The following is a 23726-nucleotide window of genomic DNA, read 5'->3' as shown; positions in this document are numbered from 1 at the left end:
ATAGACTTTCTTCCCTTCAGAACAGTGTACTCTGCTTATAGTTCAGTACTGCTTCCCTCAATACTCACAGTTCAGCTTCATCTCAGCTCAGTGTCTGTACAGTGTTATGTTGCAGGAGATGCCTTCCTCCTGGAGACCTAGGTCTGGTCCGGTTATCCCCACCTGGATCCCAACTCTTATTCCCCTGTCTCTAGTTATACTCTCTGAGCCTCATCTGCCCTGCAGAATCGAGCCCATGGAGCATATTCTCATTATGGAATTTAAGGTGGACCAGGTATCTAGCCTGGGCCTGCACAAGTAAATCATGGAACACTGGGACACTGCCTCACATACCCTTTACCTCAGCTTGGACCCATCAGACCCTATTTCCTCCTGGATCCAATCCAGGAGAGTCTAATACATCCCCATTCCCCTTCCTCTGACTTCCCACCAGCTACACTTGGGAACGGGGACCTAGTGACATGCTCACCCCTATCTCTTAGGGTTATCCTCAACAGAGTCATTACTACTACTACCCAGTGTGCCATTCATGCAGTGCAAATCCCCAGTCCTGTAACTGAGTCCTTTACTGGCTCCAAGTTCAAATTCCACCCTGATGGAGCTTTATGGACCAACTGGAGAGCCACAAGTGCTGGTTCCTCTAAAATCAGCTGTACCCACTTCTTGGCATCTAGTATCTCTGATGTAGAATCCCTCCTTGGCCCTCTGTATACACAGTTGCTGGAGTCTCCACAGCATTATCCTCTGGGCTCTCTTTGGATTCTTCCTCCAGGATCTCTGTAGCAACTCTTTCTGGGTTATCTCCAGTTTCCTCCCATGTACAGTCTGCAGCACCTCCCCCTTGACTCTATACAGTTTCCTTTTCTGTAAACTCTGCAGCGCCTCCCTTTGGACTCTCCACAGTTTCCACCTCTGTACACTCTGGCCACTTGCCCACGCGGTCAGTAGCTCCTCTGCAGCCTCACCTGCTAGGGTCTCCACAGCTCCAACCTCTAGGCTGTCCATGGCATCTCTCTCTTACCTTTCTATGCCCTCTATCTCTGGGATTTGTCTCTAGACTCCTGGTAATATTTAGGTACCCTACAGGGTTTTTCTCGGGACCTTCTGTAGTGCCGATGTCCAACTTCTAAATACTGACTCCTCCTGGGCAGTCTGTGTTGCTCTCTTCAGGGATCTCTGAGTCCCCTTTCTCGGGGTTTTTCACAGCCCTCTTCTCTGGTCTTCTTATGGGAACAGTCTCTGGACTACTGGTAGTATTTGGGCACCCTATAGGGTCTTTCATAGGACCACCTTTAGCACCATTCTGGCCAATCAGTGTTGTAGCCCGCTGGACAATCTGTTGTGCCCTCTCCTGGGCACTCTCTGTCACCACTTCTTGACAAGTCCATGAGTTTCCACTTCAAATAGAAGTTGACCTCAGCCCAGTGTGCTTCCTGGCTCCATTTTTGCTCAGCCTAGGCCTGCTGAATCCTTGCAAGATTCACTTGTAACTTCCTATTTCCCTTCTCGAGATTCTGGATTAGTGCTTGCCAGCATCCTTCAGGAATGCTCTCAGATTGCTGCATTCTGGTGCTACAGAACCCTGGCTGCTGCACTCCAGGTTTTCTTATGGCCACACACCTTCCATGCAGAGTGAATTACTTGCTGGAAGAGGGTCCCACCCTGTTTCTATTCACCACACTCATAGCCCACTCTGGCAGCTTTTGCAGGCCCACACCCTGTTCAGCACAGCCCTGCTACATCAGTGTTCCTTTCTCTTTTCTTTTTTCAAGGCAAAAAAAAAAAAAAGCCTGCATAATCAGCAATAACTAAATCACTTTTAATTCCCTATCTACCTCAAGCCAGGCTTCTCCTCTTAGCTGGTACAAACTTACCACTTTCTGGCTGTCCCTGCAACTAGGCCCGCTCACAGTTTCCACTCTACCCGAAACTTAAAATTGTTTTTTTTCAGTGCAGCTACTAAGCCACTTCCTTTTACAAGCTGCCATTCTCAGTGTACCCCTGCGCTCTCTGTTCTTGGTTTTAGAGCCACAGGCCCCCTGTGTTCAGTACTATGCGTAGAACCACAGGACCTCTTCATATCTTTCTTTGGAGGCTGGGCTTTCCTCTGTACTTGGTTTAGAGAAAACATCCCATGCATGACACCATATGTGGGACCAAGTGGTGATTCCCACAAGCCTGGAGACAAACTAGTCTGATCCTAGCCTTTCTTAAAACAATATATCTTTATTAGAGTTTCACACATGCACAACAGTAGACTGTCATCCCTTCAGAACAGTGTATTCTCTTTACTTACAGTTCAGTGTTGCTTCCCTCAGTACTCACAGTTCAGTTTTGTCTCAGCTCAATGTTTTGTCAGTGTTGTTACAGAAACCCTCTTCCTCCTGGAGATCTGAACCTAGTATGGTTATCCCCACTTGAATCCCAGCTCATATTCCCTAGTTTCTGGTTATTCCCTCTGAATCTCACCTGCCCCACAGGATCCTGCCCATTGAGCATACTCTCCTTAAGGAATTTAAGGTAGACTAGGCATCTAGCCTGATCCTGCACAGGTAAATAGGGGAACACTAGGGACACTGCCTCTCAGGCTCATGCTCATTATATGTCTGAGAGCTTCCATTAAAATACCATTTACATGTCTAATACTATATCAGACAAACTTTCATTATTGTCCATGATACACCATGGGCTAGATTTTAAAAGCCCTGCGTGCGTAAATCCTCCTGGATTTAGGCACATAGGGCACTCGCGCGTCAGCGCGCCTATCTTGCATAGGCCGCCTGCTCGCGCAAAGCCCCGGGATGCGCGTAAGTCCCGGGGCTTCGTAAAAGGGGCGGGAGGGTGTGTGTCCGGGGGCGTGCCTTGTTCATATTTCTCAAGGAAACTCTCCCCTGCAGAGAGCAACTACTGTGTTGGGGACAAAGAGTTGCTAGCCGTGAAGCTCGCCCTGGAGGAATGGAGACAGTGGTTGGAAGGAGCCAACCACCCGGTTACGATTTACACCGATCATAAGAACCTAGCATTTTTGAAGCAAGCTCAACGCCTGAATCCAAGACAAGCCCGGTGGTCCCTGTTTTTTGACTGGTTTGACTTTACGTTATGCTACCGACCCGGCTCGAAGAACGTTCGAGCTGATGCACTCTCGCACTCTTCTGAGGTCAAAAAGACTCCTGATACCCCCCCCCAATATATCTTGGACCCTAAGAAAATAAGTCTTGCTGCAACCTCAGTGTCCTCCCAAGGGAAGACGGTCATTCCACATCGCTCTCGGAGAGCAGTTCTCGCTTGGGCCCATGACTCCCTCACTGGGGGCCATGCGGGGTGGAAAGGGACTTTAGACTTGTTAAACTGTTTCTACTGGTGGCCAACGGTGAGACAGGACGTCCAAGCTTTTGTAAGCTCATGCCCTACTTGTGCTGTTCAAAAGCCGCCCATCGGGAAGCCTAGGGGTCTCTTGCAACCTTTGCCCATCCTGGTGGAGCCGTGGACACACATCTCCACTGATTTCATCATGGACCTTCCTGCCTCAGGAGGTAATTCGGTCATTTGGGTAACCGTGGACTGATTTTCCAAGATGGCATACTTTGTCCCTTTGCCTAAGCTACCCTCTGCACCTGATCTGGCCGGCTTGTTCGCCCAGCATATCTTTTAGGGATGTGAATCGTTTTTGAACGATTAAAATTATCGTCAGATAATTTTAAAATCGTCCAAAATTGTTAGATACGCGATACAATACAAATGCCCCCGATTTATCGTCAGGAGCATTTGTATTGTATCGTTAAATAGGGTGCGGGAAAACCGGCACACCAAAAAAACCCTAAAACCCACCCGAACCTTTAAAACAAATCCCCCACCCTCCCCAACCCCCCCCCCCCCCAAAATGTTTTAAATTACCTCTGGCCACCGCTGCGTTGAGAAATGGCGCCGGTGGCCCTTTGCCCTTATCATGTGACAGGGCAAAGGTAGCACCGGTGCCATTTTGTTTCCTGGCTCCTGACGTCATGCGTATGACATAGTGAGGGCAAAGGTAGCGCCGGCGCCATTTTGAAGATTGGCAATACGGCCCGCGTGCAGGAGGTCGCTCCCGGACCCCCACTGGACTTTTGGCAAGTCTTGTGGGGGTCAGGAGGCCCCCCCAAGCTGGCCAAAAGTCCCTGGGGGTCCAGCGGGGGTCCGGGGGCGATCTCCCGCACGCGTGACGTCGGGAGCCAGGATCCTTCAGTATCGGACGAGGTCATGTATCAAGTGCATGAAGTTTTGGATGTCCGGTTTCATCAACGCCGATGGGAATACTTGCTTGCCTGGGAGGGTTGCGGACCCGAAGATAATTCTTGGGAACCGGCCCGTAACATCCTCGACAAGGACTTATTACGGCAGTTCCATCGAGATCACCCAAGTAAACCCGGACCTGCTAAGAGGGGGCGTAAGAAGGGAGGTACTGTTGCGGTTCTGGCCACGAGCACTGCGACCAGGCCCTTACCTCCGGGTTCCCGGACCTGCTCCCGCTCCCAGAGGTTGGGCCTGCGGCCTGCTTGGCGGCGTCCCCACTGGGGCTGCGCCGCTGCGAGCCCTCCTGTGGATGCCCGGCTCCTAGGCACACGCACGCCACTTGGGCGCTTTTCTAGGCCATTTCCCACCACTGGTGACTCTGCCCAACTTCTGATGTCAGACGCCGTGGCCTTGGTAAGCTGGCCACGGCCATCCAGTCTTTGCCTTGCAACGGGTTAGACCCCTGGTTTCCTGTTGCGCTATGCCCCAGAGTGACTCGCTTTGCTTCGCGCTCCGTTCCTGCTACAGTACCTGCTTGGTTCCAGCCTGCTTGCTACAGTTCCTGCCTGGTCCCAGTACCCGAATCCTGCTACAGTTCCTGCCTGGTTCCAGTACCCGAGTCTCACTACAGTTCCTGACTGGTTCCAAAACCCATACCCAGTTACAGTATTGCTACTGTCTTAGTCTGGTTCCAGTTAACTGTCCTGATCCACAACCTGCCTAAGTCCCAGTGGCCGGGTCCCTACAGGATCCTCCCGGGGGGGGGGGCTTCGGCTTCCAAGACACCTAAGTCATAAGAACATAAGAAAATGCCATACTGGGTCAGACCAAGGGTCCATCAAGCCCAGCATCCTGTTTCCAACAGTGGCCAATCCAGGCCACAAGAACCTGGCAAGTACCCAAAAACTAAGTCTATTCCATGTAACCATTGCTAATGGCAGTGGCTATTCTCTAAGTAAACTTAATAGCAGGTAATGGACTTCTCCTCCAAGAACTTATCCAATCCTTTTTTAAACACAGCTATACTAACTGCACGAACCACATTCTCTGGCAACAAATTCCAGAGTTAGCTTCCTCCTGCGTGGCCCGGTGACTGCCACCGTCGTGCCTCCTACATGGCATGGAGCCACCACCAGACATGCTCCCTCCTCTCAAGATAGACCGCGTACAATTAAAAAGAAAACAGAAGCCAGACATGTGAAGTGCTGAACGAAAGAGGATGGTCTTGGATGGTTGCTATGTCGATACAGAAGTGAATCCCCTGAGGCAGGACTTTGTCCGAAACACGATCGTGTCGGGATTGGGACTCTTAATGGATGAGTATTCAAGTTCTTCTTGTATCTGAATTCTTGAAATATAACAAACTGAGAGCCAAAGTTGGCGTCAGAAATTTGGAGTTTCAGCAGCACATTTGGGACATAAATTTTATTAAACGGATAAAAAAATCTTTAAAATTATATAAAAGTTGTTGTAATTAAAAGTAAGGTGACCCTATACTGTATCAGAGTCTGTGGTCAATTACAGACCCTTAGAGTAAGGGGCCCACAAATGCAACATTGAGCTTGGCTATATGATTGTGTTAAATTGATATTGACCAGTTGAACCACATTTTTAGGGTTGTGTATACATATTTAGGTGACTGGAATACATTGATTGTGTTTTGGGGTAAGATTTGTGATTTCTACAAGTATGACATTTCATCACTAATTTATTGAAAAAGAACCCATTCGTGAAAAACTTTCAACACTTACAACATCTCCTGGTAGGCAAAGATGGAAAATGTACAAAATGTTCTCAGTTTTATACTGCTCTGTCACGTTCTCAGTTTTATACTGCATCGTGAAATATACACGCATATTTCACGATGGGTGACGAAATGGAATATGGGACTTCATATTTCTTTAACATTCTTATTGCTAAGTCAACTATTCTCTCTCAGTGGTTGGAACCAAAGCAGGTTTTTATGACTATCTGGCTCCAACAAATTTGAAAATTATTACTATTAGAACTTCTTACTGCTAAACAAACATCTCCAAAAAAATTAAACATCACGAAGGAGATATGGAGTGACTTTATAAATTCCCAACCAGCAGTATTCATAAGAACATGCCATACTGGGTTAGACCAAGGGTCCATCAAGCTCAGCATCCTGTTTCCAACAGTGGCCAATCCAGGCCATAAGAACCTGGCAAATACCCAAAAACTAAGTCTATTCCATATTACCGTTGCTAGTAATAGCAGTGGCTATTTTCTAAGTCAACTTAATTAATAGCAGGTAATGGACTTCTCCTCCAAGAACTTATCCAATCCTTTTTTAAACACAGCTATACTAACTGCACATCTACTTTACAGCTTTAAGACCTCTATGGGAAACTCACTGGGCTCATGTGAAGAAAGTCTTTCAGGATACAATCTTAATGTGTCGACCAGAGAAAAGCTATTGCCAATGCTATTGCCAATAAGTTGCTCAAAAAGTCCCATGATTGTATGATTATTATGGATGCTCAGTGGGGGAAGGGGGGGGGGGGGGAGGGAATGGAAAGGGTTTAAAGGGAAGAAAAAGAAAAGGAAATCTTCTTTATTCTTCTTTTAGATCTTTAGGTACAGAGAAGACTAATTAATATAGAATGCATGTAGTTGATTGCTCCAATTCGATGGTACAAAAAGCCCATCCCACATAACAAACTAGTATGTCTAAACCCTCATACTAAGGGTAAAGGAAGCTTTCAATACTAACCTAGAGGTGGGGCACGAAGTATATTGCAGTTAAAGAGTTAAAGGTTTTCAAATATAATGTATATTGTTAACTGTGAATGTAAGAAGTATAATGGAATTCAGCTATTTGTTTTGGGTTCACTGTTTCTTGGGTTCGGTATAATTCTGCCAAGGCTTGAATCAGTTTACTCATATGTTTAAGATTGGTTTTCTCATGTTTATGATGAATATGTCTACGGTGGATATGTATATGTTTACGATATGTATATGTTTAAGACATGCCTGTTTATCACCTAAGACATGTGTTCACGATGTTGAGAATTGATGTAACGGGTTCCTGGAAAAAGGACTCAAAGAGGTGAAATCTATATTTCCAATAAAAATTATATAAAAAAAAAACCAAAAACCATCAAAGATTGAGGTTATCTTCCCCCCTTCCCCTCGCCATTCTTTAAATAAGAAAAATCTCTTGGGGACAGGATCCTCTCTCTCCCTCAGTTCCCTATTTTTTAAACCAAAAAATCCTGTCTTTCAACAGTGCCATAATGCTCCCTCCAAATTCTTTCCCCCTTTATTTTAATAACTTTCTCGCACCAGTGTCCCAATCCTCCCCTTCCCTGTTTTACTATTTTTAAAGGACTGTCCTCTGCCAGTCCACATTTTTCCCCTTCCTTCTTCCCCTAAAAACTCAAACATTATTACTGTATTCAAAAATGGCACTGACCTTGGGTCAGCCAGCAACATTTTGACATATATAACTGGTATTACTGGGAATCACTTTTGTCACCTTTAAAACTAGGCATTGGAGATAATCTGGGAGATAGGTTGGCAGAGTCTGGAAGGTGGGAAATGTTGTGGAGGTGGATCCTTGGCCCGAGGTGGTGTTGGTGCTACCCATGGGGGAAGCCCCCATGAGTCCCCACCATTGGAAGGCAAGGCCAATCGGGAAGCGGAGGCCAACTGGAGCTTCACCAATACCAGCCCTCATTCCCCACAGGTTGAGCCCTTGGATACCGGGGCCAGTTGGACTTATGTAGGCCTCCGCATGGTTGATCCCGGAGTAGGTGTCCAAGGCGAGGCCAGGAAGCAGTGGCAAGGCAAGATGCAAGGTTGAACTGACTGGAGCAAAGGCAAGACCAGACCGCAGGACAGGCAGAACTGAAGACGAGGCCGAGTTCCAAAGTCCAGACAGACTGAAGCAGGAAGCGTGGCTAAGAACAGATTTAAGTCTGAACTGTGAATAGGCAAAGCCTAAAATGAGACCACATCCAAGCAAGGATCCAGGTGGCTGGAGACAAAGTCAGGTTCAAGTAGGAGTCAGGGCAGGCAGCTGAAGACACTGTCAGGTTCAAGCAGAACCAGGGCATGTGGCTGAAGAAAAGGTTAGGTCCGAACAAGAGTCAAAGCCAGGGAGATCCATCTGAAGGGTAGAAGGAGCAGGAAACTGGAATGCTGGAACAGGAACTGGAATGCTGGAATAGGTATTGGATCAAAGGACAGGTACTGGACTGCTGGAACAGGAACAGGAACGAACAGCAATGAAGCACACGACAGGAAGCGTGGAGACCTGTTGCCAAGGGAAAATCTGAATGGTGGGGACCGCCTTATATATGGAGGCTGAGTGGCATCATCATCCAGGGCTGTGGGAGGCTTTCCTGCCGAGGTCCCTTTAAAGTCAGGGAAGGCAGACAGGCCAGAAACTAGGAAGTGGTGGTGTCTCCCCGCGACTCACGTGGGGAGGCTTGTCAAGGACCAGAGGAGACCACAGGGACCCCGGAGGGACTTGGGAGCACAGGTGGAGCGCAATGGCGGAGGTGGCTGCCCATTGCTGCCAGGGAACTTGGGCCAGGTCTAGGACCTGGGCATTGGAGGTAAGTGGAGCTGGCCACAGGCCTGCCGTGGCCGGGAAACGCAACAGGAAAAAGTCTAGGGGTCTTTCTTTTTAAAATGTGAAGATGCTGGTTTTGCTTTTAACATTTTAGTAATGTTATTATAAAATAGACCTTATTATAACAACAAAATTAAATCAAACAAAAAAAATTTAAAAAATGAAACCAAATGAAAACTACCACCCATGAAATGAAAAAAATAACATAATAAACTTCTCCCTTCCTAGGCACTCCCCTATTAGGAACCTTATAGAAAATGTACCCATAACAATCTTGCTCCGAAAAGTAGCAATAACCCTTTAAAAGCAGCATTTTTCATGGAAAACATAATTTCCAGGATAATTTGCAATAGTGTACATATATCAGCACATTTGCACATAAATTGTTCAATCTAAAGTTAAGGCAGTATTTTATAAACTGTGTGGCAGCAGACAAGCAGCTTATAAAATACGGTGTGTATCTCCATTCCTGAGATACATGCATATGTGTCAGAACACACACTTTTTATTAATGCAAGGATCCGCATAGTTTGTACATCCATTTTATAAAAGTCTATGCATATATTTTATGCAGGAAATAATTGTAACCTGTACAAGTAATAACCCTCAATTTATGGGCAGAAGTAGGTATTTTATAATATATGCTCATACTTTACTTATGAGAATACTTACTCTTGCATGGAAATGTAATCATCAGTTCGCTGACAACTCTACCAGTTCATCCAGACTTCCACCAGTTCACCCTGACTCCCCACTAATTAGGGATGTGAATCGTTTTAGGACGATTAAAATTATCGTCCGATAATTTTAATATCGTCTTAAACCGTTATGGAACACAATACAATACAGATTCTAACGATTTATCGTTATAAATCGTTAGAATCGTGAGCCGGCACACTAAAACCCCCTAAACCCCACCCCCGACCCTTTAAATTAAATCCCCCCCCCTCCCGAACCCCCCCCCCCCAAATAACTTAAATAACCTGCGGGTCCAGCGGCGGTCCGGAACGGCAGCGGTCCGGAACGGGCTCCTGCTCCTGAATCTTGTCGTCTTCAGCCGGCGCCATTTTCCAAAATGGCGCCGAAAAATGGCGGCGGCCATAGACGAAAAAGATTGGACGGCAGGAGGTCCTTCCGGACCCCCGCTGGACTTTTGGCAAGTCTCGTGGGGGTCAGGAGGCCCCCCACAAGCTGGCCAAAAGTTCCTGGAGGTCCAGTGGGGGTCAGGGAGCGATTTCCCGCCGCGAATCGTTTTCGTACGGAAAATGGCGCCGGCAGGAGATCGACTGCAGGAGGTCGTTCAGCGAGGGTTCCGGCGCCTCGCTGAACAACCTCCTGCAGTCGATCTCCTGCCGGCGCCATTTTCCGTACGAAAACGATTCGCGGCGGGAAATCGCTCCCTGACCCCCGCTGGACCTCCAGGAACTTTTGGCCAGCTTGTGGGGGGCCTCCTGACCCCCACGAGACTTGCCAAAAGTCCAGCGGGGGTCCGGAAGGACCTCCTGCCGTCCAATCTTTTTCGTCTATGGCCGCCGCCATTTTTCGGCGCCATTTTGGAAAATGGCGCCGGCTGAAGACGACAAGATTGAGGAGCAGGAGCCCGTTCCGGACCGCCGCTGGACCCGCAGGTTATTTAAGTTATTGGGGGGGGGGGTTCGGGAGGGTGGGGGATTTAATTTAAAGGGTCGGGGGTGGGTTTTAGGGGGTTTTAGTGTGCCGGTTTTTCGATTTTTTGATTTTTAACGATGTTCCGGCGAGGGATGGGGTTCGGGAGGGTGGGGGATTTAATTTAAAGGGTCGGGGGTGGGTTTTAGGGGGTTTTAATGTGCCGGTTTTTTCGATTTTTCGATTTTTAACGATTTTTAACGATTTTTCACGATATTTTACCCCCCCAAACGGCAACAATACGATTCCCTCCCCCTCCCAGCCGAAATTGATCGTTAAGACGATCGAGGACACGATTCACATCCCTACCACTAATTAACCCAGATCTCTCATCCATAAACTGCAGACAAAAGACAAATGCAATTTTAATTTTACAATTTGAATAACAGGAAGTGGCACATACACTATTTACAAAATATTTGTGCACATACTTCCAAACCCTACCCTGGAATGCCCTCAAAACACTCTTTTTTATTTGCAGAGACATATGTACTTCCAGGCTTTTGAAAAGGTGCTTACCATACACAGACATTCATAAATACTAAGGTGGATGTTAAAAGCCCGGTGCATGCCAAAATTGGGAGTTATGCGCGTAAGTTAGGCTAGTGCGTGTCCACTGAATTTCAAAAGCCACCCAGATGCATGCATATCTCTTGCTGCATACACATCTCAAAACTTTTCAAAAGGGGCATGGCATGGGCATAGCCTGGGCAGAACATGGGCATTTTGGGCATGGTCAAGAGATGTGCACGTAAATTCTTACATATCTGGGTGGGTGCGTGCCCAGATTCCCCGCCACATAAGTTTGCTTCTGCTAGGGGCAAGGTGTAAGTTTAAAATAATACAAAATTAGCCATACCTGAGGGGGGTTTAAGGGCCTAGGGTACCGGGGGGGGAGGGTAAGCTATTGAACCAGTAGGGTTTGGAGGATCTAGCTGTTAACTGGGTGAACTGGTGGGCAAACTGAGGAAACTGGAAGCCCTTTTAAAATTCCACGACTTACATGGTAGAAGCAGGATTTACATGTATAGGCACACACCCACTTAAAATTGGGCACACATATGCATGCAGTCAGGCTATTTTATAATATGCATGTATATACACAAGCAAGTTCTAAAATGGCCACGTATCTGGGTACACCCGCACTCAGCTTTAAAAGTTACCATTCCTATATTTAAAATAGAGGAAGATTTAGACATTGTTTTGTTCCAACTAGGCTTTTCTATTTATCCTCAAGGGTAAAAAAAAGTTTAAAAATTGATAAAATCTCTCCCATAAGAAGTAAAGGAAGCTGTATAGTTGTGGCAGTGTTCCAGGCAAGAATTAGGCTAACTTCAAGAGGAATAAATGCATTCAGGGCCTGCAAGTTGTGAGTGATAGATACTAACGTATTTGATTGAAAGGTAGTAATTTTGTTAGAGGAAGTAAATTAAGTGTCTGTGATAACATCTCCTTCTATATAGACTTAATATATGTTATAGGCTGTGATGTGTGTGTTGTGTGTGTGTGTGTGTATATATATATATATATATATATATATATATATATATATATATATATATATATATATATATATATATATATATACACACACATACACATATATATACATATACACATATATATAATAACCCAGATATGTGGTTTTAGAATACCAGTGACTTGGGTTGGGGGGTGTTCACCATTATTTTTCTTCCAGAGGCAAAAAAAATAAATGTTGGGGTGAATTGAGCCCTTGATAAATCTGTTACTGTACAAGATAAATTTGATGAAGGATGTTGAGCTGAACCTAGGGTTAAGAGTCAAACATGTAGAATAACTCTAAATAGAACAATCCATCCAATAAGAAAATCATTTCACTGTGAGTCAGATATGACACACAAATTAATAGTCTTCCTTGTATTTTTCAAATATTCACTATCAAATCATCCCTGTCATACAGCTCTGCTTTTTCTTCCATTTCAAAGCTTTGATAAATCTTCTTTCTGTAAATTCACTGAAGCTACAGCCTTCTAGAGGACTGACTGAGATAATTCAATAAATCATTCAGCTGCAAAATGCCATTCATAGAAAGAGCTATGTTTCCAAATAGTAACATTTGAATAAGGCAATCATTAATTATCACAGTTTCCAAGGTAGTTGTATCTGGACAATTCTGTCAAAAAAGTGTCCTAAAAGACTACAAAAATTCAGTTAGACTAAGCTTCAAATTAAACATTATAAAAGAAGGCGAGCCAGGCCAGTCCGGGCTCGCCGCCGATAACTCAGGCGCGAGCCCGGAAGGCAGCTAAGATAGTTAGGATAAGGAAGGGGGGGGGGGGGGGGGGAGGAGAAGGAGGTGAGAGCGAGAGAGGCACCAATGAAGAGGCAGCAAATTTGAATGCTGCCTCGTCATTGGCTTAGAGACAGGAAGAAAAAGAAAGGAGAAGCAAGGGACAAGGCAGTTGGGAATCAGGCAGTGAGATAGCAGGAGTTCTTGCTGTCGGCTTACCTGATTCCTAACTGCGGGCGTTGCAGGCCAGGCGGTTTCGGAGACGCGTCGGTTTCGGTTCGTGCGGCGCGAGATGAGGCGATCGAAGGGCCAGCAGCCGGCTAAGCCTCGCGGCAGGTCGGCGCGTGCAGCGGATGCGGTGGTCGGGGCGCGGCGGGGCCGTGCTAAGGACGCGGTGAGTGGGGCTGTGTCGCCGGGCCAGGCCCCGAGGGACGGGGTCGCTGACGTTGCTGCGGCGGCGTTACCGCGGGGGTCCATCGAAAACCCCCCCCCCCCCCCCTGGCGGTGCAAGCGCCGGACGTCCTCGGGACAGAATCGGGCGAAAGTGGCCCGGAGCCCGACAGCCCGCCTCGCCCCTTCAGCCCTGGGTCTCACTTCCGTTTAGCGATGGTGCAGGCCCAGCCGTGTGCGATGGCGGAGGAGCTGCTTGAGGCTCGCGATTCGGCGCGGGTGCGGCGGCCCAGCCACGTGGCTACTGGGGTAGCGGGCCCGGCTCCTTTGCTCTGTTCGCCGGCGGTGGCCCCGGTGTTGGAAGGTTCAAGGGTGCCCCCTCCCATCCCCGCTGCCGTGCGGGATGGTTCCCCTCCGCCCCCGCTGCGAGGGTGGGTGGGCCTAACCTCCCCCGGGGCTCCACTGTCTGTCCGTAAGGCCAGTGAGGCTCGCGTGCGTTCCGGAACGGGGGGCCATCGCGGACGTGCTGGGCGGTGGGGTTTGGTCGGGTCATCGCCGGCGGCCCCCCCTCGTAAACCGAGTGCTCCCTCGGGGGGCAGACGCCCCCGTTCTGTCCCCGGGGCTTCCCCCGGGTGCTCTCTTGCTGTCACACAGCCCCCGGCTTTGCCTGTGGGTTTCCCCCCGCAGGTCTCGGCGGAGCTAGTGGCTGAGATACTCGGATGCATGGCCAAGGCGGGCTATAGCATTCAGGGGCCCAGCGGGGTTGGGGAGCCGAGCAGTTCGACCTCGGGGGGGAGGCTCTCGGGCCCGGGTGCGTGGCAGGAGGCTCCGGTGTTCCCGGAGCGGACTGTTTTTTGCAGTTCTGCGGGGCTGGGCAAGCAGGGTGACGCGTTCGTGCACTCTGCCCCGGTGACGGGTGGGCCCCGGGGGACTGGTGCGGAGTGCGTACGGGGGTCCAGCGGGAGCCGAGGCCGGTCATTCGGAGGGTCGGAGGAGGATCTCCCAGGCCCGTCCAGCCGGGAGGCCTGGAGGACCCCTGTGGGTCTGGCTGCTGGAGCAGCGCATGACGGGACGTCGGCTGGCAGAGGCGAGTGGCAGGCTCCGGTGGATGTTGGGGTCCCGAATGTGACGGTGGATGCTGCAGTCGGAGTGCCGGTGGTTGCAGGTAAGGAAGGGTTGGTAAAAGGGGGTGGGGCACACACGGGAAGGCGCCGTAGGTCCAGGCGGGGGTCTGGGTCGAGCTCCTCCACCTCGGGGTCTAGCTCCAGCGGATCCCAGCTGAGTAGGTTGGCGGTTCTGGAGGAAGGTCCGAAATACGAATCGGGGCCGGCAGCTGCTGCGTCCTTGTCGGAATTGTGGGAGGAGGGTGCCGGCGCGCTTAGTCAAGCGGATCCGTAAACGGAAGTTTGTGGATATCTTCAAATTACTGAAGGGGCGTCGAGGCGGGAAGCGATTGTCCAAAAAAGCGAAAAAGCGCAGCCGGAGGAGCGGATCTCGGCCGCGTGTCGCTAAGAATATTGTCAATTGGATGCGTGGTTTTTTGCGCTTGGCTAGCGTAGTTAGTCACTTTGATCCGGCCCAATATGCGGCGTTGTTGTCGTACGCCGATAGCATCTTGGGGGCGTTCCGGGATTATGAGGGTTGGGCTTGGCTCAACTACGATGAAAAATTCCGGGACAAGATGGCGGGTAATAAGCTTATGTCCTGGGGTTCTCAGGACATCCATCTGTGGCTGACACAGATGACTAATAGGGGCGCCGCTTCGGTCAGGAAAGTTGCTGTTGGGAGTGGGGCCATGGGGGTTGGGAGTCTGGGTCCGGCGAGTGGTGTCAAGGGGCAGTCCTTTCGGGTCGGAGGAGTCAGGAGTGGTGAAGTGGGATCCAAAGGGGGGGCGGGGGGGGGCGGATGTCTGTTGGCGGTATAACAAGCTCACGTGCTTGTTCCCGGAGTGCAAGTTTAGACACGCTTGCGCCTCTTGCGGGGGAGCCCATTCCGCTGTCAAGTGCCCGCAGGGAGCGGGGGGCGGGGCTGGTAGGGGAACCAAGTAGGTCCCTCCTGGTGAGTAGAGCGGACTCCCCCATCCGGGTACAGGAATTAGTAGCGGGTTTGCGCGAGTATCCGGATGGGGAGGCCGCCTCCATGCTGCGGGTGGGATTCAGGGATGGTTTTCGGATTCCGTACGCAGGCCCAGGGTATGGGGGGAGAGCGCGTAATTCCAGATCCGTTTCACGATTGGCGGGGGTGGCCCGGGCGAAACTGAGGGAGGAATTGGATTTGGGCAGAATAGCGGGGCCTTTTTTGGAGAAGCCGTATGATCGGATGCATTTATCTCCGCTGGCGGTTATTCCGAAAAAGGCTGCGGGTAAGTTTCGGTTGATCCTCAATTTGTCGCATCCAAAAGGGGGGTCGGTTAACGATTTTATCCCGAAGGAGGCGTGCGGAGTAAGGTATTCTTCCTTTGACGATGCGGTGGCGCTCGTGCGCAAGGCGGGGCCAGGGGCATTGTTGGCCAAGGCGGACATAGAGTCGGCCTTTCGCTTGCTCCCGATCCACCCTTCTTGTTTTCCCCTTCTGGGTTTTTACTTTGAGGGCGGGTTTTACGTCGATCGTTGCTTGCCCATGGGATGCGCTGTGTCGTGCGCCTTTTTCGAGGCATTCAGTACTAGGGATGTGAATCGTGTCCTCGATCGTCTTAACGATCGATTTCGGCTGGGAGGGGGAGGGAATCGTATTGTTGCCGTTTGGGGGGGTAAAATATCGTGAAAAATCGTTAAAAATCGTGAAAAATCGAAAAATCGAAAAATCGAAAAACCGGCACATTAAAACCCCCTAAAACCCACCCCCGACCCTTTAAATTAAATCCCCCACCCTCCCGAACCCTCCCCCAAATAACTTAAATAACCTGCGGGTCCAGCGGCGGTCCGGAACGGCAGCGGTCCGGAACGGGCTCCTGCTCTGAATCTTGTCGTCTTCAGCGAGGCGCCGGAACCCTCGCTGAACGACCTCCTGCAGTCGATCTCCTGCCGGCGCCATTTTCCGTACGAAAACGATTCGCGGCGGGAAATCGCTCCCTGACCCCCGCTGGACCTCCAGGAACTTTTGGCCAGCTTGTGGGGGGCCTCCTGACCCCCACGAGACTTGCCAAAAGTCCAGCGGGGGTCCGGAAGGACCTCCTGCCGTCCAATCTTTTTCGTCTATGGCCGCCGCCATTTTTCGGCGCCATTTTGGAAAATGGCGCCGGCTGAAGACGACAAGATTCAGAGCAGGAGCCCGTTCCGGACCGCTGCCGTTCTGGACCGCCGCTGGACCCGCAGGTTATTTAAGTTATTTGGGGGGGGGTTCGGGAGGGTGGGGGATTTAATTTAAAGGGTCGGGGGGGGGTTTTAGGGGGTTTTAGTGTGCCGGCTCACGATTCTAACGATTTATAACGATAAATCGTTAGAATCTGTATTGTATTGTGTTCCATAACGGTTTAAGACGATATTAAAATTATCGGACGATAATTTTAATCGTCCTAAAACGATTCACATCCCTATTCAGTACGTTTATTCACTGGGCTACTATGGGCGTCAATGGGTGCACGGATTCCCTGCATTACCTGGATGATTTTCTTTTTGTTGGTCCGGGTGGGTCTGATGCTTGTCTGAGGCAGTTGCGGGGCTTTCTGTGTACGGCAGAGCGTTTTGGGGTGCCTATTGCGCTCGACAAAACGGAAGGCCCGGTTACCAAGTTGACCTTTTTGGGCATCGAGCTCGATTCCGTTGCTATGGTTTGTCGATTGCCGGACGACAAGGTCGTTCGGTTGCGGGAGTTGGTAGGCATGGCGCGGAGTGCGGTAAAGCTCACCCTTCGCCAGATGCAGTCGTTGATCGGGTCCCTGACTTTTGCGTGTCGTGTGATCCCCATGGGGCGGGCGTTCATTCGTCGGTTGTCGGCGCGTACGGTGTGGATTAGGTCGGGTCACCACTTCCTTAGAGTGTCGAGGCCGGTGAGGGACGAACTGGAGATCTGGGACGAATTCTTGCGGTCGTTTAACGGGATTCGGGTGATGCTCGAGCCCGAGGTGTCCACTGCGGACTTGGACCTGTATTCGGACGCGGCGGGGGCGTCGGGCCTGGGGCTTTACTTCAGGGGTCGGTGGTGTGCACAGCCTTGGCCGGCTGATTGGGTGGCGAGCGGCATAGTGCGGAATATAACGTTCCTGGAGCTTTTCCCCATTGTAGTGGCGCTGACTGTTTGGGGGGAGGACCTGGCGAATAAGCAGGTGGTTTGGTGGTGTGATAACTTGGGGGTGGTTCAGGTGGTGAACAGGCAATCTGCCAGGTGCAGCAGGGTCTCAGCCCTGTTGCGGGTCATGGTACTGTTGTGTCTGCGACTGAATGTGAACTTGAGGGCGAGGCATGTTCCGGGATCCTTGAACCTCATCGCTGATGCTCTCTCTCATTTTAAGTGGGACACTTTTCGGGAGGCGGCACCGCTTGCGGAGCAACATGGAGAGCAGATCCCCAACCACTTGTGGAATTTGGGCAGGATGAAAGCTGGGACTTGATCAGGCGCTCTGCGGCCCCGGCGACGTGGAGGTCGTATGTGGCGGGGAATGCGTCGGTTACTCGCTTTTTGTTATCAGCCGGGTGGGCGATGGGGGGGGGGTTGAGGAGGCGGATCTGGTGCGATTCATCTTGTGGGCGAAGGGTGCGGGGTTTTCTCTCGCGTCCGTTCGGAGCCAGTTGGCGGGCTTTGCCTTTTTTCGTAAGCTCTCCGGCGGGGAATATCCGCTGCGTCGTTTTTTGGTACGGAAAGTGCTGGACGGGTGGGGTCGGTCGGGGGGACTTCGGTTGGACGGGCGTTTGCCGATCCGTTACGGAGATTTGATAGCGTTGGCCAGGGGCTTGCGCGGAGTATGCAGGTCGGCGTTCGAGTTGTCCTTGTTTCGCTTAGCGTTTTCCTGGGCGTTCTTTGGCGCGCTCCGCATTGGGGAGTTAGTAGCACGGTCTCGGGTGGGCAGGGGGCTGCAGGAGGGGTTGTTGGTGGGTGATGTGCGGGTGTATACGGATCGCGTGACCGTTAGGATTCGGCGCTCGAAAACGGATCAGAGGGGAAGAGGGGCGTGGATTTCGATGGTACGAGCGGAGTCTGCTTGTGTTTGCCCGGTGCGTCTGGCGTTGGCGTATGTGGCTGAGCGACCGCAGGTTGGGGGCGGGTTTTTGGTGCATGCCGATGGCTCCCCGCTCTCGAGATATCAATTCGGGGCAGTGCTCCGGAAGGCGGGGGTGGCGTTGGGGTGGGAGGTGCAGCGTTACACGTCACATTCGTTTCGGATTGGCGCGGCTACATCGGCGGCGGAATTGGGATGGTCGGAGGCGCGGATTAAGGCTCTGGGAAGGTGGAAGTCGGAGGCTTTCCGGGCCTATGTACGGAGGTAATCGGGTAGGTGGGCTTGGGGGTGTACTTCGTTGGCTGCGTTAACGACTGGTTTGTCTTGCAGATCAGGTTGGGGTGGCGACTATGAGGAATTGTGCCTGGATCGTGGGTCATTCCTTTATTCATCGTGCCTGTCGGCGAGTGAGGAAGCGGCCTTACGGCGAGAATTTAAATCTGGAGCGTGAAGATGTTCGTGTACGCTGGATCGGAAAAGGGGGGATGCGGTGGGAGGAATTATGTGATATCGTACAAGGCAATGTTGACCGTTTGGGTGCACCCACTTGGCTCATCATTCATTTGGGAGGTAATGATATTGGCAGGCTAACGTGTCGAGAGCTCCTTAAGTTGATGCGGAAGGATATGGCCTCTCTTATGAATCGTCTGCCTTACACGACCATAGGTTGGTCCGACATGATTATTCGCCTCCAGCACCACCGAGAGCCCCTCTGGCGTAATGGTGTTAAAAAACTGAATCGTCAAATTGGCAAGTGGTTGGTGCGGGAGGGGGGTTTCTGGATTCGACATCGGTGGTCTTGGGAGCTGTTGGGAGGGTATTTCCTTGGGGATGGGGTTCACCTTTCTGATGTGGGTACGGATCTGTTCAATAATGCCTTGGAGGATGGGATTAGGCAGCAATTGTTGGACAGGGGCCGCAGTGGGGGGACAAAGACTAGCTTTTAGTCTTTGTTTGTGGCGGAAAACCCGAGCCGGAAGTTGTATTGTATATTTGTATACTGTAATTGATGGATCGGAGGGGGGGGAGGAATGCCCGTGTAGCTTGGGGCCGCTGCACGGGAAGGCCTAAAGAGCAAGAGGGGCCGATGCTCAGGCCGCAAGCTTACCCTCGCTGATGACGCGGCGGGGTAAGTGGGGGGAAAAGGGGGCAGAAGCTAGCTTATCACCGGGCCGAGGTGTAAGCAAAAAGGGGGGATACGTGGGAGGAGGAGGGGGGGGGTGTTATTTTGGTTTGTTGTTAATGAGTCGGCTCGGGTTAATTTAATTTAATAAACTGCGGCCTTTTGTTTATCACCAAAACTGTTGTAATGTGGTGTTATTTATGACTTTTGTTTATCACCAAAATGTTATGAAGTGTGTTATTTCTGAAGAGGAGGGGGAAGGGTAGCAGCCGTACGATGGTCTCGAGTCCCTGGGTTAAAGAAGGCGAGCCAGGCCAGTCCGGGCTCGCCGCCGATAACTCAGGCGCGAGCCCGGAAGGCAGCTAAGATAGTTAGGATAAGGAAGGGGGGGGGGGGGGAAGGAGAAGGAGGTGAGAGCGAGAGAGGCACCAATGAAGAGGCAGCAAATTTGAATGCTGCCTCGTCATTGGCTTAGAGACAGGAAGAAAAGAAAGGAGAAGCAAGGGACAAGGCAGTTGGGAATCAGGCAGCGAGATAGCAGGAGTTCTTGCTACCCGCCCTCCCTCCCTGAAGGATGTACTGTCTGTTATGGGGTTTTCTGCATGTCGCAGTGGTGGCGGAAAACCCGAGCCGGAAGTTGTATTGTATATTTGTATACTGTAATTGATGGATCGGAGGGGGGGGAGGAATGCCCGTGTAGCTTGGGGCCGCTGCACGGGAAGGCCTAAAGAGCAAGAGGGGCCGATGCTCAGGCCGCAAGCTTACCCTCGCTGATGACGCGGCGGGGTAAGTGGGGGGAAAAAGGGGGCAGAAGCTAGCTTATCACCGGGCCGAGGTGTAAGCAAAAAGGGGGGATACGTGGGAGGAGGAGGGGGGGGGGTGTTATTTTGGTTTGTTGTTAATGAGTCGGCTCGGGTTAATTTAATTTAATAAACTGCGGCCTTTTGTTTATCACCAAAACTGTTGTAATGTGGTGTTATTTATGACTTTTGTTTATCACCAAAATGTTATGAAGTGTGTTATTTCTGAAGAGGAGGGGGAAGGGTAGCAGCCGTACGATGGTCTCGAGTCCCTGGGTTACAGAAGATCAATAAAACAAGCATGCACACTAGACGGATGATTTTAAAACTAATTTCTGCGGGTAAAACAAATCTTTTGCCACAAAAATGGGCTTTAAAAATATAAATCATCCAATATGTGGGCAAAAATACATACATAGGGTCCCTATGCAATACTTTTACTCACAGTGTGAAAAGTCGTTCTTGTGGGTGAGGTTGGAGTTTGGAATTACGCACATACTTAGAACTTTTCAAAAGTATGCAATAACTTTTCTCTGAAAAACTACCCACACAAATTAGCAGGTGCAAATGCATGTGGGTAGTTATTTCTGGGATAATATTTGAAGGGAAAATGTAAAACATAGCTGCAGACTTTCTATAAATGCAGGCAGATATAAAATTATCTCTGAATGGGATGAAATGTCATATTTTTCTGTTCCTTTATTTCATGCCCTCATAGGAAAGATGTTGTTCACTGTGCTATCAATATAATGCAATCCAAAACAAACTGTCAAAAGTATCATTATTCAGCATATATTTAAGCACTGGTAATTCTAATAGTAATTTTTTTTATAGTTTTATAATAAATATTAGTCATCCTGGATTGGGAAACATTCTTAACTGAGACATATTCACAGTTGTACAAACCTGTAAGTCAAGATCCAACATCTTTATAAATCTGTATGACAAGATTCAACATCCTGGATGGAAGAATGTATTAGGAATCAGGTGCTGTTAGGTTTAAATTAACATATTAGGGGTAAATTTTCAAATTTTGTGGATGTAAAAATTTAGCAAAAAGTCACGTGCATAGCTTCTATAAACGTGTTGTACTGACTGGGTGGGAGGTCTGAATGATCTAGGGGGAGTTCAAGGAAAAGAACCAAAAAGGTCTTGATGACCTGGAGAAGGATTGGGTGAATTGGTGGACTACTTGGTTAACTGGTTATTTTCATTTAGATGTGCATATTTAAAAATTGGCTGATTTGCACAAGTAGGTTCTTTACTTTCACACACAAAATATATGAGGTGAATTTTAAAAGCACGACATGCACCAAAAACAGGAGATATGCACACAAGTTGAGCCGGCACGTGCCATGTGGATTTTAAAAGGAGCCCGTATATGCGCAGATCTCCCGTTATGTGCACAGATATTTTTTTCTCAAAAAGGGGGGCATAATATGGTGAGGTCTAAGCAGGGGTCCCCTGGCATGTAACTTTATTTCTGCTATGGATGGTGTATCAGTTAGAAAATTAAAAAAAAGTTGAGGTAAGCGGGGATATAATGGTCGGAGATAACAGGGTAAAAGGGTGGCTAATTAACTAGGGGGGGGGGGGGGGTTAGGAAGTCCTATCCCTTACCTGGGTGAACCTGGAATGAACTTGGAAAACTGGTAATTGCTTCAGCGTGTGTATCTACTAAAATCGCCTCACTCATGCAGTAGAAACAGCATTTGTTTTCGCACATGCCTACTTAAAATTGCATGCACATGCGTGCGTATTCATCCTATTTTATACCATGCACGCATATACGTATGTATGTTATAAAATGGCCACGTCCCTGGGTGCAAGCCAGCAAACATGCACACATGCAGGCCCACATGGTAGTTTAAAAGTTACTGTCCCTGCTCTTATATTTTTAAAATAGGTAGAAAAAGTATGTGCATTCAATGCGTTGATATATGTGGTTTCAATGCATTGTATGTATTCACATGTAAGCCCACATACATTCCTAAATTGCAGGGTGTTTTATCAAATGCACATATTTCATATATGTAGGAAATGTAATATTTGTGTATATCTGCTTGCAGCCATATATCACTGCATATATGCTACTATGCACATTTGTTTGAAAGTTATTTTCCCTGTGTCTGAAAAAGAATTCAACTTTTTAGTGGAGAAGCTCCCTATTATTCCCAGGGATGGTAACCCTCAAAGGAGCGCACAGGCACACATTTCTGCATGTGCTTCAGCACACACCCTGGGATGCAGTGATTTTATAACAAATGCGCATACTTTATAAAATAGCCTTGCCGCGTGTATGTGCGCGCCTAATTTTGCAAGTAGCTGCGCCCAACCGTGTAAATTGGATTTTGGTCGTGTAAGTCAGGGAATTTTATAACCAGTGAGTGTCCACACCAAGACCAGTTTCACCATTTTGTCCACCAGTTGGCCCAGTGTAGAGCTAGGTCTGCCAAACCCCTCCTGGTTTACTAGCCTGCACTTCCCCCCCCCCCCCCCCCCGGTTTCCCAGACACTTTAAGCCCCTCAGGAAAACTTACACCTCCTCCACAGCAGTGGTAAAGTTATGCAGCACTAGATCTGGGCACACACCTAGGCACGTCTGTTTTTGTGCACACATCTCTTAATTGTACCCTGGAATACCCATACCATGCCCACACCATGCCTCTTTTTGATTCTGAGTGAGATGTGTGTGCAGAGAGAGATATGTGTGCATGTAGATGGCTTTTAAAATATGGCAGTGCATGTAAGATCTTCATGCATGTGCATCTCACAATTAAGGTGCATGCTGGGCTTTTAAAATGTGCCTTTCATTTTATCTGGTCCCAAAAATACATCAACCCATTCATTATCCTCCAGGCCATAAATGCCATAGGCTTGGTCTTGGAACTATTATCTATATACAGTAAAAGCCCAGTCCAGCACTCAACCCTCCAGAAAGCTCAACTAACTGGCATCTAGCAGTGTGACTTTTTTTTTAACTATCCAGAAGTCTTAAACAGAACTCTAATCAACAATAAAGAGCAGAGTAGCTTTTCTCTGCTCTGCTCTGTGTCCTGTTAACTCCTGCATCACTCCCCTTCCTTGCAAGAAACACAAGGCAAGTGAAGGGGAAGGCAGGGAAAATGACAGGAAGGAGGAGTTAGATTAGGGAGCAAAGTAGGTTTTTTCTGCTCTGTGATCTGTCCACTTCAGCATTACCCTCTCCTCTCCTGTTCATTGCAAATTGCTACCTGGAGCAGGAAGTAGAGCACTCACAGATAACCAGCAATTAATAATCATAGAATATTCCACATACATGCTAGATAATGAGATTTTTATTCTATCTAGATACATATTTACAACCTCACTATTTTATCATATGTAATGTACTCCTCACATAATACTTCTAAGACTTACAAATTAACAACTAGGTCAGGGGTTGCCAACTCCAGTCCTTGGGGTTCACA

The sequence above is a fragment of the Rhinatrema bivittatum genome, chromosome 5 (genome assembly GCF_901001135.1).
Source record: "Rhinatrema bivittatum chromosome 5, aRhiBiv1.1, whole genome shotgun sequence".
Lineage (NCBI taxonomy): Eukaryota > Metazoa > Chordata > Amphibia > Gymnophiona > Rhinatrematidae > Rhinatrema > Rhinatrema bivittatum.
This window is presented reverse-complemented; position numbering follows the sequence as displayed.